Here is a 14,547-nt window from a genome sequence, read left to right on the forward strand (position 1 = left end):
AAAAATAATTTAATGGATGAACAACTTGGAAAAAAGAACTCTCACTACCCATGTACATCATTCTAAAACAGGGTAGTGTTTTGCACTTGTTTCCCAGCTTAGCCTGAGAAAGATTGCTGATGTCCATCTTTCCCTCCTTTAGTATTTCAACTTCATCCTGGCCATCTGCTGAATCGTTAAACAGAATGTTACCCTGTCTTTGTATTTCCAAAAGCATGTGTCGCTATTGCCAACTGCACATCTTTATGACAGCCACATGCTTGCAAAAGAGTTAAACTCAGAATATTCACTTAGCATTTTATTATTGTAAAAATACAAAAACAAAATTGGCGAGGGAGAAAGAAAACTTCCGTGTTCCATGCTGTTGTTCTCGTCATGAGATGCTCCATGGAAAAGCGTCTAGCAGTGGGCAGAGGCTGTGACTCCCCTGATAATGAGTGCCTAATGTTTCCGTGGTATTCCCATTTGCTAGTGTGCTGCTGCAGCCACAAGCCTGATTGATATATGCCTGCAATGGCACTTTTCCATTTGACACTCTCCCTCTCTCTCTCTCTCTCCCTCTCTCTCTCCCTCTCCCTCTCCCTGGGTCGCTTAAACAACAGTCCTAACTTTTGTGTGTTGCAAATATAAAAGGCAAGCCATGTGACAGAGGGACAGAAGAACAAAAGCATTTGGAAGTAACAGGACCTCTTTCTAGCTCTCAGAAAAGTCTGAGAAGAAAGGAGCCTTGCGTTTTCCCCAAGGTAAGCAGGAAAACAATCGCTGACGACTTGCCTAGGAAATTACTTCTTTCTAAACTTTGCCTTTCATCCTTCTTGCAGACAAAGAGAGAACCTTTAAATATCACTTAAATTTGCATCACTTTAATTTGCATTAATCTGTAGCAAGCTAGCCTTGTGGGGATTTGTTTGTTTGTTTGTTTAAATGAACCGGTCTTTGAAGTCTGTGACAGAGCAGGAAGTGTCCCAGAGAAGCTCGAAAATATCTTTTTGGTTGATTTCATTTCAAACTCTGCGTAGTTAGATGTAACTTTGGAATGGTTCTTCTATGTGACACCATGAAGGGGAACTGAGAAGCAGCAGTTGCCGACTTGTATTTGTGAAGTTCCGTATCTTCCCTACCGCCTTCATCCCACTTACAAAGGGGGCACTATTAACGCAGGCGAGTCTTCGAGGTTAAACATGCACTGTTTACTTTTATTACTCCTTATGTATGCGGCTGATCTCTTGCCAGGGCTGGGCCGGAGAGCTCAGAATGACTTCAAACAATAGGCAACATTTATGCCTAGCTTTCAGTGTCATGCTGCTCCTTTGCACTCTTCTTCCATCCCGTGTTGGGACTGTGCTTCCATGGATACGTTCAAAAGTGTAGGGGAGAGATGAGGATGGGTTTGCTGTATGATTTTGATTGGGCAAAAAGTCTGAGGAAATGCATGCTGTTTGCCTTGGCCTCATTGCAAGGGGTTATTTTTAGTAGTCAATATGTCCCTGCAGCACCACCAATGATCGATCCAGTGTCCAAGAAATGATCAGGAAAGGATGCTCCTGACAGCACAGGGTCCAGGACCTGGAGGAATGACTCCTATAGACACTTGAGGAATATTCAGAGGGTTCTTTCCAATTCCTGAATGCAAGTTCTCTCATTAAATGAACAATTGAGCTGTAGGAGGCCCGGGCATAACTCTCTTGAGGGACAGGAAGTTTGATTGTGTACAGAATGTTAATGACTCAGAAAGCTCAGTAACTGAGGCTCATTGTAATGGACAAGCCCAGATAAGTCTCTGTGAAAGAGCATCAGCCCGCCCCCGCCCCCCCCCCCCTTTGGTGAGATTCAGGTGTGAAAAAGCAATCTATTGGCAACATGAAAATCCCTCACTTCTTTGTAACTGTCATTCCTAGCAGATGTGACTGTTGGAAAGCATGCTTCTCTCCATTTCTAATATTAGCGTGTTTTAATTATAAGGTATAAGACAAATTGCTTCAACACAACGTTAGCTGCCAGGTGCATGTGGAAACACAGAGATGCTGCAAATGCAGCACTGGCTGTGGTTGTCAGCCAAATACATCAGGAAATGTATACTGTCTCAAAATGGCATTTAGATTTCATGCAACTATCTGCTCACTTTCTTTTCACCAATTTTATTCCTGAAAGTGAACTTTCGGGTTCTGTTGGCCAGTTTTCTATGGAACAGGGAGCACAATTTATCAGGTTCTCCCCCCACCCCCCCTATTTTCACAAATAGCTACCCTAAGGAGCATTATAGAGTAAAAATCAGATATTTAAAGAAGGAATTTACAACTGGCAAATCTTGAATTTACAATTGGTAAAACTAATCAAGAAATGCTATAAAAATAATATGGATTGAATTGGATTTTTATATTTTATGATGATTAAAAAAAACCTACTGCTGTTAGCAAAGCATTTAGGTGACTCAAAACAATTTTCTTAAACTGTTATTCAGACCATTATGAGAGTGTTTGAACACAAATGCAATGTCATGCATCATTTCTTTTAAAATACATTTGGTTCAGGTAATGGAAGAACTAGCTAAGGCCTTCTTACTATGACTGTATACCAAGCAGCTGACCCACAGATAGAAATATGCCCTTGGAGCTCTCAGTCTTAATTTGAGTTCCAATGACAATGTCAAGGGAAAAATAAAACGTTTTTCAAATACATTTAACAATTTCCAACTCATTTATTTTCCTGGGACCTTGAAGAATGACTTTCTCAGAATTATAAGCACCAGTGGTAGCCAGAGACTTACTGTCTGGAGAATTCAAATTTCACTACCATTGTTCTTCCTGGTTAATAATTCATTCCATCATCTTTTTAATAAATATTTATTAAGCATTTGCAGTATGCCTGGCACTATGTTCATCCTGAAAGATACAAAGGTGAATGGGTCTTTGTCTCACACCTTTATTTTTGTTCTGTATGCTTTTTCTTATTGATCTGGAAAGATAAATTAATGGGCTTTGCCAGTGAGACAAGAGCTTCTTACTTATTAAGAATCATGTATAATAGCTGCTAGTGTTCTAGATTTACTTAAAATGCTTATCAACAGATTTTCTGTTTATAGTGAATGGGTTCTTCTCCCCTTTGGCTTTTTGCACCAGTTCCTGAGTGTATCATGTTTGCACAGCTAATGTGGTCCAGATATTTCTTGGGGTGGAGATTGAAACAGTCTGGAAAAAAGAGCAGCATATCCTTCCTCAGTTCTCTTGAGCATCTTCTGGAAGGGAGCTAGGTGCTATCTCTATCAGGAGACAGGTGTGAGTCACCTTCCTAGCAGCTAACCTCAGGGCTACTTGATGAATCACTGTATTAGAAACATTCACAGAGAAAGACGTGATCACTCTCTCCTATCACTTACTTGACCCATTCCGTAGACTGAGGATATCAGTGACCTCTGGGCTTGGCCAAAATTTAAGAAGGAGCTGGGATTAGTAGATGAAAGTTGTTCTCCAAATCTAAGCCTCTATTTGAGGCACACACAGTGCTGCTTTCCAATAAGCCAGTCTAGTGTTTCATCATATGTTTAGATGACTGGGTGAAAAGCCATGAAGACAGTATTAATAGTGTCCTTGATTTGGGTGCTTATGGCAGAAAGTATGGTGATTTGATTGCCTCTGATCATTTGACTCATCCTAGCTAAGCCACTTTTTCTTGGCCATTGCATTGGCCTTTGTACCCATGTTCATTTTTTTCTATGATTGTCAGTTAATAACACTCTCCTGCCAGGCCAGCAGGAACAGAGGGAATGGAGAGGCAGGTGGAAGGGCTGAGAAGTGTGAACACTGAATACCGAGAGAGACACAGGGCCATGGGAGGGTGGGTGAGCTCCGGGGCCCAAATTGCTGTGGCTTGCCTTGGCTGTGATCAGCTGTCATTTCCTCTTTGTGTATGACACTGTGGAACATATTACCATTTCTCTGGGATGGTATGTTTGGAATTCCTCTGATGCCCCACCTCACCAACTTACCCGGACAATAAAAGAGAAGTTGTAAGCCATTGAACAGCTGACTGGCTATATATTTCCCCTCTTTCTTTCCCATAATCTAATACAGAAAAGAATCCAGTTAGACTGGCAGTGCCATGTCTGTGTACATGTTTCCTCAAAGTGCTTCCTCTTCCACCTCTTCCTGCACAATGTGGATTCTTCCTGGGTGGCAAGTGGCTTCTTTATTTTGTTCACCACTGCTCTTAGCTTGCTCCCTTTTTCCCTATGGCTGATCTCTTTCCACTGTGAGCTGCCGTTTGCTCTGTTTTCTAGACAGCCAGGGTCCTGTTCCGTCCTGGGAGAAAGGCCCAATGAGGTCTCCTCATCTCCATAGTATTCTCAGGATGTCATTTTTGGCACAGGTTCTGTTCTTCCGATAGGATATGGGGGTTTTTTGTAGCCCGGAGCCTGAACCCACTCACAGAGAGGAGCAGCCACGTGGCTCGCCAAGAGCGGGGCTGAAGTGACCCGGGTTGGCAGAGACAAGCAGACCATCCAGTGACCCGGACATCTCTGGCGAAGGCCTGGGGGTGGGAGTGCTATGAGAATGCCTGGATGCACTTCAGCCCACATTAAGAGAAATGTGGTTATTCTGTTTTAGACTGAGAGACAAGTGACTTGGAACAAAGATCCCTGGATCTTTTGGGCTCTGCCCTGCTTCCGGGTTCCTCAAGTTTTTCTCCTGTCCTTCCTCCACAGATAGAAAGGAGAAATAGGACTCTCAGTTTGGCTAGCGTGGGCTTGATGCCTTGTCAAACCCATTGTTGAAAGGAAGAACTGAGAAATCTCTTCTGAATTGAGTGCCTGAAAATGTGTGGGGATTGAGGTGAGAAAGGAGATTTTCCTTCCCTTCCTTCCTTCCTTCCTTCCTTCCTTCCTTCCTTCCTTCCTTCCTTCCTTCCTTCCTTCCTTCCTTCCTTCCTCCTTCTGTCTCTTCCTTTCCTCCTTCTCTCCTATCTCCCTCTTTTATTCCTATTTTTTTCTTTCCTTTCTCTTTACTTCAGAAAAGCAGTTTGGTTCATGAATTTCAAGCAGAAGGTACTGGTCTCTTCAATTACAGATTCCCATTTCATACCTTTATTGTGCAATATCCCAAAAGATGTTATTGTACCTGGGAGCAAGAGGTATTAAAGAGAGATCTACAAGGCAATTTCTTATGCCTTTTCATTTCCTGAGAGCTTCAGATATCTTTTCCAAATTAACTAGAATTAATTAAAAGACTCAAAATAAAAAAAGGAACAGCTGAATTAAAATGAAACTTTTCCTGTTACGTTGGCAGAAAGAGAAAGAGAGAGAACAAATCAGAGAACCATCTACCCTTCACTGCCAGTTCTTGGGTTTTAATATGAATTATTCCATACAAGTCCCTAGGCCAGAGGATCTATTTAAAGAAGCCTGGCAGCATGAAGAGAGAGGGTAAAAATACAACAATTCTTTTGTCCATCAAAGGTTTTCTTTGGGAGGACATTAAGAGCATTTCTGTTTTCCTGTCTGCCCCTGCCAGTGGCAGCATTCCAGCTGGTAGTACCCACTCCTCACCCATCAGGTCAACAAACATGAACTTCTCTGATTCCAGGAGAAAGCAAAGACTGAGGAATTCTTTAGAAACTCACTTGTGTGGGCAGCATGCAGGGTAGGCTGGGACTGGAATGACTGCATTTAGGCTAGGCTATACAGGTTGTCTGGTGAAATTCACTCCCCCCTACACACACATTTTCATCCTTTGAGGAAGATTGTGCCACTGTGCCTGTGGCATTTTCAGCCTTCATATTTGTGAAGCTTCCTTCTCCTGTCTCTGTCAATATTTTGCTTGATGCTATTCACTGTGATTGTCTAATTTATCAGAGTGTCTATGAGCCTGGTACTTAGGTATATTTTACTAAGTGTCCCTGGACCATTTTTAAGTTTTAGAACCTAGAAGTTTAGAAATTTACAATCTGGAACAATTACTTTTCTATTAGAATGACTGCTGACTCAAAAGATTCAAAGAATGGGTTAGTTCAGTTGGCAAGACATCCCATGTGCTTATAATCAGAATTTCATCCAACTGAGGTCCCTTTCATCCTCGTGTCAAAATCTGGACATGAATGCTGACTGGTAGCCTGGTATAAGATTTTCTTTTTTCCACAAAAGCTAAGACTTATTCAGACCATTTGCTCCCTTCCAAGGTCTGGATCTGTCCCAATTTTTTCTTTTAAGCCATGATCCAAGCAATTGCAGTATCCTTTAAGAAGGAGAAGACAACAAGTTAAAACATTCAGTGGACCAACTGTTAGAAAATGCTAAGAAATTGTCTTTCTTTAGCAGAGTAAAGCAACAATAGGCCTAAACATGGAGTCTTTTTCCATCCTTTATTCCATAAGAAATAAAAATAAGAAGAGACAAGTCATAAAAAGAAGCATAAAAAGAAAAGGAGAAAATATTACTTTTGATGTTAAACTTGGCCACTGTCCTTTCAGCATTTTTTTTTCCAAATAATTCAGTTTCAGAAAGGGAAAGTTTTATTTCCCCTACTCTCTCCCAGAGAAGGATTTGAAATCATATTCCTTACCTGAAAAGTGGTCATACCCCCAGGTAAAAAGCATCCCTAAGCTCAACTTTAGGTAAACATGAAGGAACACACATTCCTAACATGAACATGATGAACCTAAAAAGCCAAATCCTTAATCAATTTCCAATTTATCTTTAAAATTACAGGAAATACTTTGACACTTGAAATATTTCTGCAATCTCTTCCCCATTCTCAGTTTTGAAAACAGGCTCCATTTTGAAATTTATCTGTTAATGCAGAAATTCGGGGTTCAGTGGCAGCAGAGTAGAATTGTGACAGAAAAACTGACAGTGCAGTGCTGAATCAAAACAAAAGACAATGAGAAAACCCACAGCCCACCAATGCAGTGTGATTAGCAGCAGAGGGTACACACTTTTCACCTGATGCTTGTGCTGGTCTTGCTCCTTTTCATGCAGGCCTACGTCCAAGAGTGTTCTGATTTGGACTCTGTATTCAATCCCATCATGGGGCAGAAAAAGCAAATTTCACGAGCAATGGAAAGATTGAGCTGCTCTTATTGTTTAAAACCCATTCCTTACTGAGGACCCTCCAGCTGTTAGGTGAGATCACTCCCCACCATTCCAAAATGTGGTTTCTGGATGAGGATATTGTAATGCAGCTTTAGAAGCACTTTACTAGACACTTTGAAGGAAAGCCAACACACTCATTTGGCTTCAGGGTGAAAAGGAGCTGGGACTAAGCTAAGACTGGTCATCTCTCTTCTCTTAAGGCCATGCCACAACCAGCAGTCAGGGGTAGAGCAAGTGTTTCATTATATCAGCACATGGGTCCCAGAACTCCTTCTCTTTTCTACAGGAAGGGTGCATCTCTAGCAAGACTGTGTCCTCTGGGTTGGGTTTCTCAAAACTCTGGATCTTAAAAAGGTGAGTAGTAGTAGCTGCTAAATCACTACTCATTTGAATTTAGTAGGGATCTCACTTACTTAAGAGGGACTGGGACCTTCTTTTTTTATTTTTTGAAATTGTGCTATTTTGAAAAAATGGAAAAAGCTATTAAAAGAAAACTAACAAATTTGAGGCATCCAAATTCACTCCTCCTTTTCGTCTATTACTGCTGAGATGTCTACTCTGCTTTTTTGTCTGTTCTTCTTGTTGTTTCATTTAGTTTGTTTGTTTGTATTGTTTCTTTTTTAGATAGGCACTCATGTGGCCCAGGTTGGTCTTCAACTCACTATGTAGCTGAGGATGATTTTGAACTTCTCATCCTCCTGCCCCCACCTCCTGAGTGCTGAGATCTAAGATATGTAACACTGAGCTCACTTTATATTGTGCCCAGGGTTTTATATACATTACCACTTGAGCTACATACCCATACCATGCTATTCATCTATTTCTGTTCCCAGTGGATGAAAGGATAGAATAGATCTCAGAGTTCAGAGATTCTGGTGATTTATGGCACCATAGAAAGGCTATCAATGAGCATTTTTGACAGCTCATTCACCATATCAGTCACAGTTCAGAGTCTGGTGGCTAGATTTGCAGAAATAATCTAAACCCCCAGAGAAAAGGATTTCAACAGAAAACTCCTTCCCAATATTCTAGTAATCAGACATGGTCTTTTCTAATTTGGAGTAATTTATATTCTAGAAGTCAATTATTTACATCATTTGTTAAGAACTCAGAATTAATCTTTCCATGGAAACTATAGAAGTTCATAGATGCCTAGTAGAAGATCTTACAGCTATATTCAATAGTCAGATCTTTTAGACTCAAGATCCAGCCCAGGACTTTAGGATTGTCCCTTTCTTAGGACAGAGGGTCTACAGGTATCTTACCAAAGAGGGAAGGTTATTTTGATCACCTGAGACCGTATTAATACACATCTTCAAGAAGATTTTGCAGATCCAACCTTCTCTCCTGTCTTCTCCTGGGCCAGAAGCCTGCACATGGCCCATTAGGCTCTTAGCAACTATGGCTAGAGCCCATTGTGGGACTATGGGCCATTCCTAAGAAAGTAACTGGCAGGCAGAATTCAGCCTATGTTGTCACCATCATCAAATGGAAGAAGTTTAATTTTAGAGTGATTGACTGTCTTTGACTGTTCTCTTCTCCTGATGGATGCACTGGATAACATTGGAACAAACTTTAAGAGAACTTTAAAAAAACTAGAAACTGTTAACTACACGCACCAAGTGCTTTTTGTTATTAAAAAGACATGAGCTTTTGATGGTGCTATGCACCTATAATCTTAGCATAGTACGGCCAGGGTAAGGAGGCTCACCCAAGAATTCAATGTCAGTTTAGTCTACATAGTAAATTTTCATGCTATCTAGGACTACATAGCAAGATCCTATAAAAAATAAAAAAGCAAAACAAAACAAAGAAAAACAGGATATTAATAATTCATGAACTACATTTAGTAAATCACAAGCACCAAATCAATTGGATACTGGAGGCTATTTTCATTTCAGGCCACCCAAATGGCCTCATGGAAGAGAACTTGATAATAGTTTGGCCTCCTGTTGGCTCAGACACTTCATTAGAATGTTCTTGGAATCCTGAGTGATCATTAACTCCTCAAAGAAGAAAGTCCTGCTGTAAGATTTTTTGAGAGAATCTGTAGTCCCAGGGCAGTGCTATATAGTCTGAGAAGCTTGGGAAGAGTCAGACATGATTGAAAATGGACAAAGCTGTGAAGTATTACAACCAATTAACTTTTTTTTTATAGATAAGCAAACCGAGTCACAGAGAAAACAAATGACTTGAAAGCTCTCCTAGACAGTCATGGGAAGGAATGATGCAGCTTGAGGATCATCAAGTCAGCCTGCCTTCTACTGGATCAGGCAACAGCAAAATGTTCTGTAGGTTTCAGAAGGCATTGAAATAATTATTCATCATTTTGGACAAATGAACGCATATTTCAGAGATACAGAGATACACTAATAACATAGGCTAGCAATGGTCTGGGGAGGGAGATATGATGGCGCAGGTAAGTGGGAGACCGGATAACAATGAGAGCTTTCTTTCTTCACAAATGTCTCAAGGTCAGGAAGTTTAGTTACAGTCAAATTCAAGGTCAAGTCCATTGCACTTCCTCCCTAGACTGTGAAACTGTTCAATCCAAACACACACACACACACACACTCACACATATACACAGGGGAGACCCACTTGAAAGCTGGCTCATTGCTGCTCCTCACAAAGTTTTTTTTCTATTCTCAGGCCTTTGTTTGAATATCTTATCTACTGGGATTATGATATATTGCTTCTTTCCCTGGCTCTATTCTTCCTCTTCTTTTGCTTTCCCTTCCTTCCAATTCCTTCATTCCCTCCCTTTGCACACTTACCTGCTGCTGTAAAGCTCTGCCACAGATAGCTAGTCATACAGGAGGAAGAATACAGTGTCCTGTCAGAGAACAGGAGCTATTATTTAACTCCAAAGATACATTCTTTTTTCACCTAAGGTAGCATTGTGGAGGTGGCCACTGCCTCCCATTATAGAATAGATACCCTGAGATTAAAGGAGTAAGAGCCACATTCTTCTCTGTTGACCTTATGGCTATATCCTGAAGATGGACAGGGGCCTTGCATGTTTTCCACCAAGTACCACTGCTTCAAGGTCAGCCCAGGCTTTGCTTCTTGGCAGCTACTCACGTGCTGCCAGACAGAAATAATCATAAACCATTCATTGAGTGCAGGGGATGCCTTATACAATCCATCATGCTGTTTACAGTTTATAAATTGTCTTGGGAAGGAACATCTGACTTATTCTCCAAAGCATGTCTTTGACTAAATCATTGGATGTCTTTGGGTTCCTGGGAAAGGGCTATTTAGCACTTTGTACTCTCTGAATAGGACCCAGAATTTCTTGTTTTTCCAGTCCTTATGTGAAGTATTATCTACAAGCAAGCTTTCTTCTATCCTTGCAGTTTTAATTCCCCGGTTTTTATAATTTATTTTCTTCTCTGTACTGCAATCTTTACTTTATTTCTGACTCAAGAGATTTTTATAAATTACAATATAAATCTGAGAGTAGTACTACATATCTTTAATTCCAGCAACTATGAGGCAGAGACAGGTAGATCTTTGTCAGGTCGAGTTCAGCCTGGTCTACAGAGTGATTTCTAGGACAACAAGAACTACACAAAAAGACCCAGTCTCAAAAACAACACAAAATTACAACAAATGATAAATATTTCTGTCTGATACACTGAATATGTTCCAAAGTCATTATATTTTATTTGATTAACTACATCTTCTCAGAGATGATGCTGTGCATGCTGGTTATAAATTAGTTGGTAAGTGAGGTGTATCAATGGGGTCCCAAATTAAACAGGAAAACAATATGCCAAGGCTCTTTACTTATGAATGCAGTGAACAAGATATCTAAGATGGGACCTATTTTTCCCTCTGACCTTTATCTTTCTTATTTGCTTTTGTTGCTGGATGTTTAACCCTGGGTCTTGGCATGCCAACCACCACCCCATCCTATCTTTATATTTTATCTGCTAGAGTAAAAGTAGGCTATTGGTAGGTGCTCAATACATGGATATATATGTTGAATAAATGTTTGTTGAAAGTCACCAGGGAAAGAACACCTGCCTATTCAGTACTGAAAACAACCCAGGAGGAATATAGATATGGAAACTTTGCCTCACAAGTAGAGCAAAAAGAAGGTCCTTCTTGGCATATAGAACTTGTCTTAACCTATTGCTGGAATCACTTGTGCAAAGCTAGTTCTTTACACTCTGCCAGGCAGAAGGTCAGCCCAAGAGTGAGCTGATCTGTGGGCACAACACCATCTCTCACCCAGGAGGCTGTTATATTATTTCATTGAGGATGACAGGTGGGGAAATCTGGGCACCAGTTGTTCTTTTCCACTGGTTGCGTTTGGAGACTAGCTCCAAACGCGGGCATGCTGGCCTACGTGCTTCTCCTGCTGCAAAGGCTCTGCATTGGAGCCAGAAGAACGTGGGCTCTGTCTGGTAGCCAAATTCAGGTCTCAGACACCATACCAAAGCACAAAGAGGACACAGAGCTACTGAGTTCTGTTGTTCAACTCAACATGGGCTGGTTGGCTGAGGTCCTAAATCCTGATAGTCAGCATTTGAATTTGTTAAACATGGCTTAAAAGAAAAAGACAAATGAATTAATTAGTTTCAAGAAAATGCTAGAAGCTCCCATAAAGCAGATATACCTTAGCCTGACAGAAAGCAAGGAGCCCTGTGGTGGTGTGAATTTTCTTAATTTCTCATGTTGCTCCCTCTTCACCCTGTAGATCTTGGTCTATGCATACTATATGACTTGTCTCAGTATTCCTCCTTTCTTGGGATTTATTTTTACAAATGCTTCTTAAACTCAGCAGTGCTGACTCACTCAATTTGCATAGTTAAAACAAAACCAAAATGAAACAAGAATCTCAGCTGTTGCTGAATGTTGTAGTACAGACCTGTAATCCCAGCATACCTCGGGGAATCTCAGGTGGTCTGCATAGTGAGAGTCTGTCTCAAAAACAAACAAAGAAACAATGCAGGGCTGAGAGACAGCTCAGTGGTTAAGAGCACTTGTTGCTCTCACAGAAGACCTGAGTTCAGTTTCCAGCACCTACATTATGGTTCAAAATCATAAACAACTTCATTTCCAAGGCATTTAACAACTTCTGATTTTCTCTAGCACCAGGCATGTACTTCATGCACATATATACATGCAGGCAAACACACATACACATAAAAAAATCTAAATAGCTACCACTACTACTAATATAACAAATCCTAGTGTTACACTATAAAGAACTTACCACTACGTTTTGAAGGTTTGTTGAATTCTGTGCTTATTATCATTGCTTGCATTGTTATTTCAGTGTTAATAGAAAAACTGAAGAAAATGTCTTGACTTGTATGAATGTACTGAAAACAAACTTATTAAAACTAGAGGTAAAGACATTTATTTTTGCCATTTTATATTTCTATTTTTTTAATTTTATTGTGTATGAGTGTTTGTCTGCACATATGAGTGTGCACCATTGTGTGCCTGGTGCCCAAGGAAGCCAGAAAAGGGTATTAGGTCCACCGGAACTAGAGATACAGAAGGTTGTGAGCCCCCATGTAGGTGCCAGGAATGGAACTAGGGCCTCTGGAAGAGCTGCCAGTGTTCGTAACCACTGAGCCATCTCTGCAGCCTGCCTCTGTCCTTTATAATTACTTTTTTTTTCCCATAATTTTATTTTTCTCATTAGTTACATTTTGTTAATTCTGTATCCCAGCTGTATCCCTCATTCCCTCCCCAATCCCACCCTCCCTCCCTCATCTCCTCCCTGCCCCTTTCCAAGTCCACTAGTAGGGGAGGACCTCCTCCCCTTTCATATGACTCCCTTCTGTCAGGTTATAATTACTTTTGAATTTAGTTTATCACCTCAGAAAAGCAAACCAGTTCATAGGGATATACGTTTCAGTCAGCAAAGTATGTACTACTCAAACATATACTTTAGAGTTTATACCACCAACACCCATATAAAGACTCACATCTATAACCTCAGTACAGGAGGTTTCTTGGTGCTCGGCACTGAGAGAGGAAATAAACCAAAGTTTAGGTCTCAAACTCAGGAACTATCTCCAATTGATAACCTCTCTCAAATGAAAAATTAGTTTTCTTCAGCTGAGAAGAAAACTCATGTCATACTTAACAGCAGGCCCCATGCCCAGCAGGAAAGGACAATACAAAACAAACTGAATGGCATATTTTGGAGTTTGTTTTGTGTCACAATAATTTGTCTGAGCATTTTTTAATGGTTATGATTTCTGGGTTTGTGTTTTTATGGAGTCTCTGTGTATGCAAATGTGTATGTGTCTGAATCTATATATGTTTCTTGTCTTTTTCTTTGGTTCTTTTCCCACAGTATTTTGTCCTATTCGGGTTTCTTTGTTTTTATTTTATCATTATATTTTTAGATGCTCATTTCTTTTCTAGGAAGAGCAAGAAAAGGTGTGGTTTTGGGTGGATGGGGAGGTGGACAGGATCTTGGAGGAGTTGGGGAAGGGGAGAATATAATTAGAGTACATTGTATGAAAAATGAACTATTTCCAATAAGGAAAAAAATGTTTTTCTGAAGCATTTGCTCATTGAGATATTTGAGCATGGGCTTGATCCATTTCAAGGAGAGGTCACTATGAGTATGTACATAAAGAAAAGTGGTTCAAGGTTACCTGAGAACAGGCTTTTCCAGTTTTTAGGATTATCCTCTGAATATTGAGATGGTGGTAGCCAAATCCATTGCTATTCAATGCTGACATTTTGGAGCAGGAGGAGACAGCAGATACTATTGCTGTCAATTCTTCTATCCTATAGGTGAGAAAATGGACTGGAATAATTTAAGTGAGCTGTGCGAAATGCACAGCTGATTAATGGTTATGCCATGTGGGTCCTCTCATTATTGGTCCCTGCCCTTCTGGCAATGTATAGGACTTTCCAGAGACACAGGCTTTCAGCCTTTGATATTGCCAGGGATGCTGTGCTCTGAGATAGTCCTATTACTACATCCTTTTCCACTTAGAACGTCCTGCCCCACACTTGCCAGCTGGTTAATTGTAGCTAAGTGGGTCTGAGGCCACACTCTTACAGAAAAATGAATTGGCTTAAACCACTTTGAACTTCTTGTTTTGATCACATCAACACTCTACCTGTTTATTCAGTTTGTTCATGAATGGGAAGTTAAAAAAATACTTGTACTATAAACAAAACAACCAAACTTTGTTCCAAAATTTCTTTGAAATGTTTTCTGAAGCTTTAATCACTCTGTTCCTTTGGTTTGGGGTGGACCATCAGGTTCTCTCAATTTCCCAAAATGTCAGAAATATTTTTGATATTCTGTGTCTTCTGGTATAATGAAAAGCATCAATGAGGTAATTTTAGTAGATTACTGAACTCGGGTCCTTTGACCAGAAGGTATGGCTAAAAGAACAAAGCAAATTGGAGGAAATCTTTCCTGCATAATCTCACTTTAATGATAGTGTCTGCGCCAATGACATTTTTTTTTT

General features: G+C 40.4%; 1 protein-coding gene across 6 annotated transcripts in view; it reads left to right on the plus strand.

Moving 5' to 3' along the window:
* Positions 1-369: 369 nt before the first annotated feature.
* Positions 370-14,547, plus strand: part of Ndp (norrin cystine knot growth factor NDP) — a 30,132-nt gene continuing 15,954 nt past the window's right edge. The window contains exons 1-3 of one of the 6 annotated variants that reach the window (XM_060374565.1): positions 4,741-4,829; positions 6,971-7,114; positions 7,371-7,438. The gene's annotated coding sequence lies outside the window, so the exon portion shown is untranslated. Of the gene's footprint in view, positions 744-4,734; positions 4,830-6,900; positions 7,115-7,370; positions 7,439-14,547 lie in introns of those variants that run through there. The other 5 variants (XM_060374564.1, XM_060374568.1, XM_060374567.1 and 2 more) reach the window with 5 other exon arrangements.

Source organism: Meriones unguiculatus, chromosome X, assembly GCF_030254825.1.
Source record: "Meriones unguiculatus strain TT.TT164.6M chromosome X, Bangor_MerUng_6.1, whole genome shotgun sequence".
In the NCBI taxonomy this organism is placed as follows: Eukaryota; Metazoa; Chordata; class Mammalia; order Rodentia; family Muridae; genus Meriones; species Meriones unguiculatus.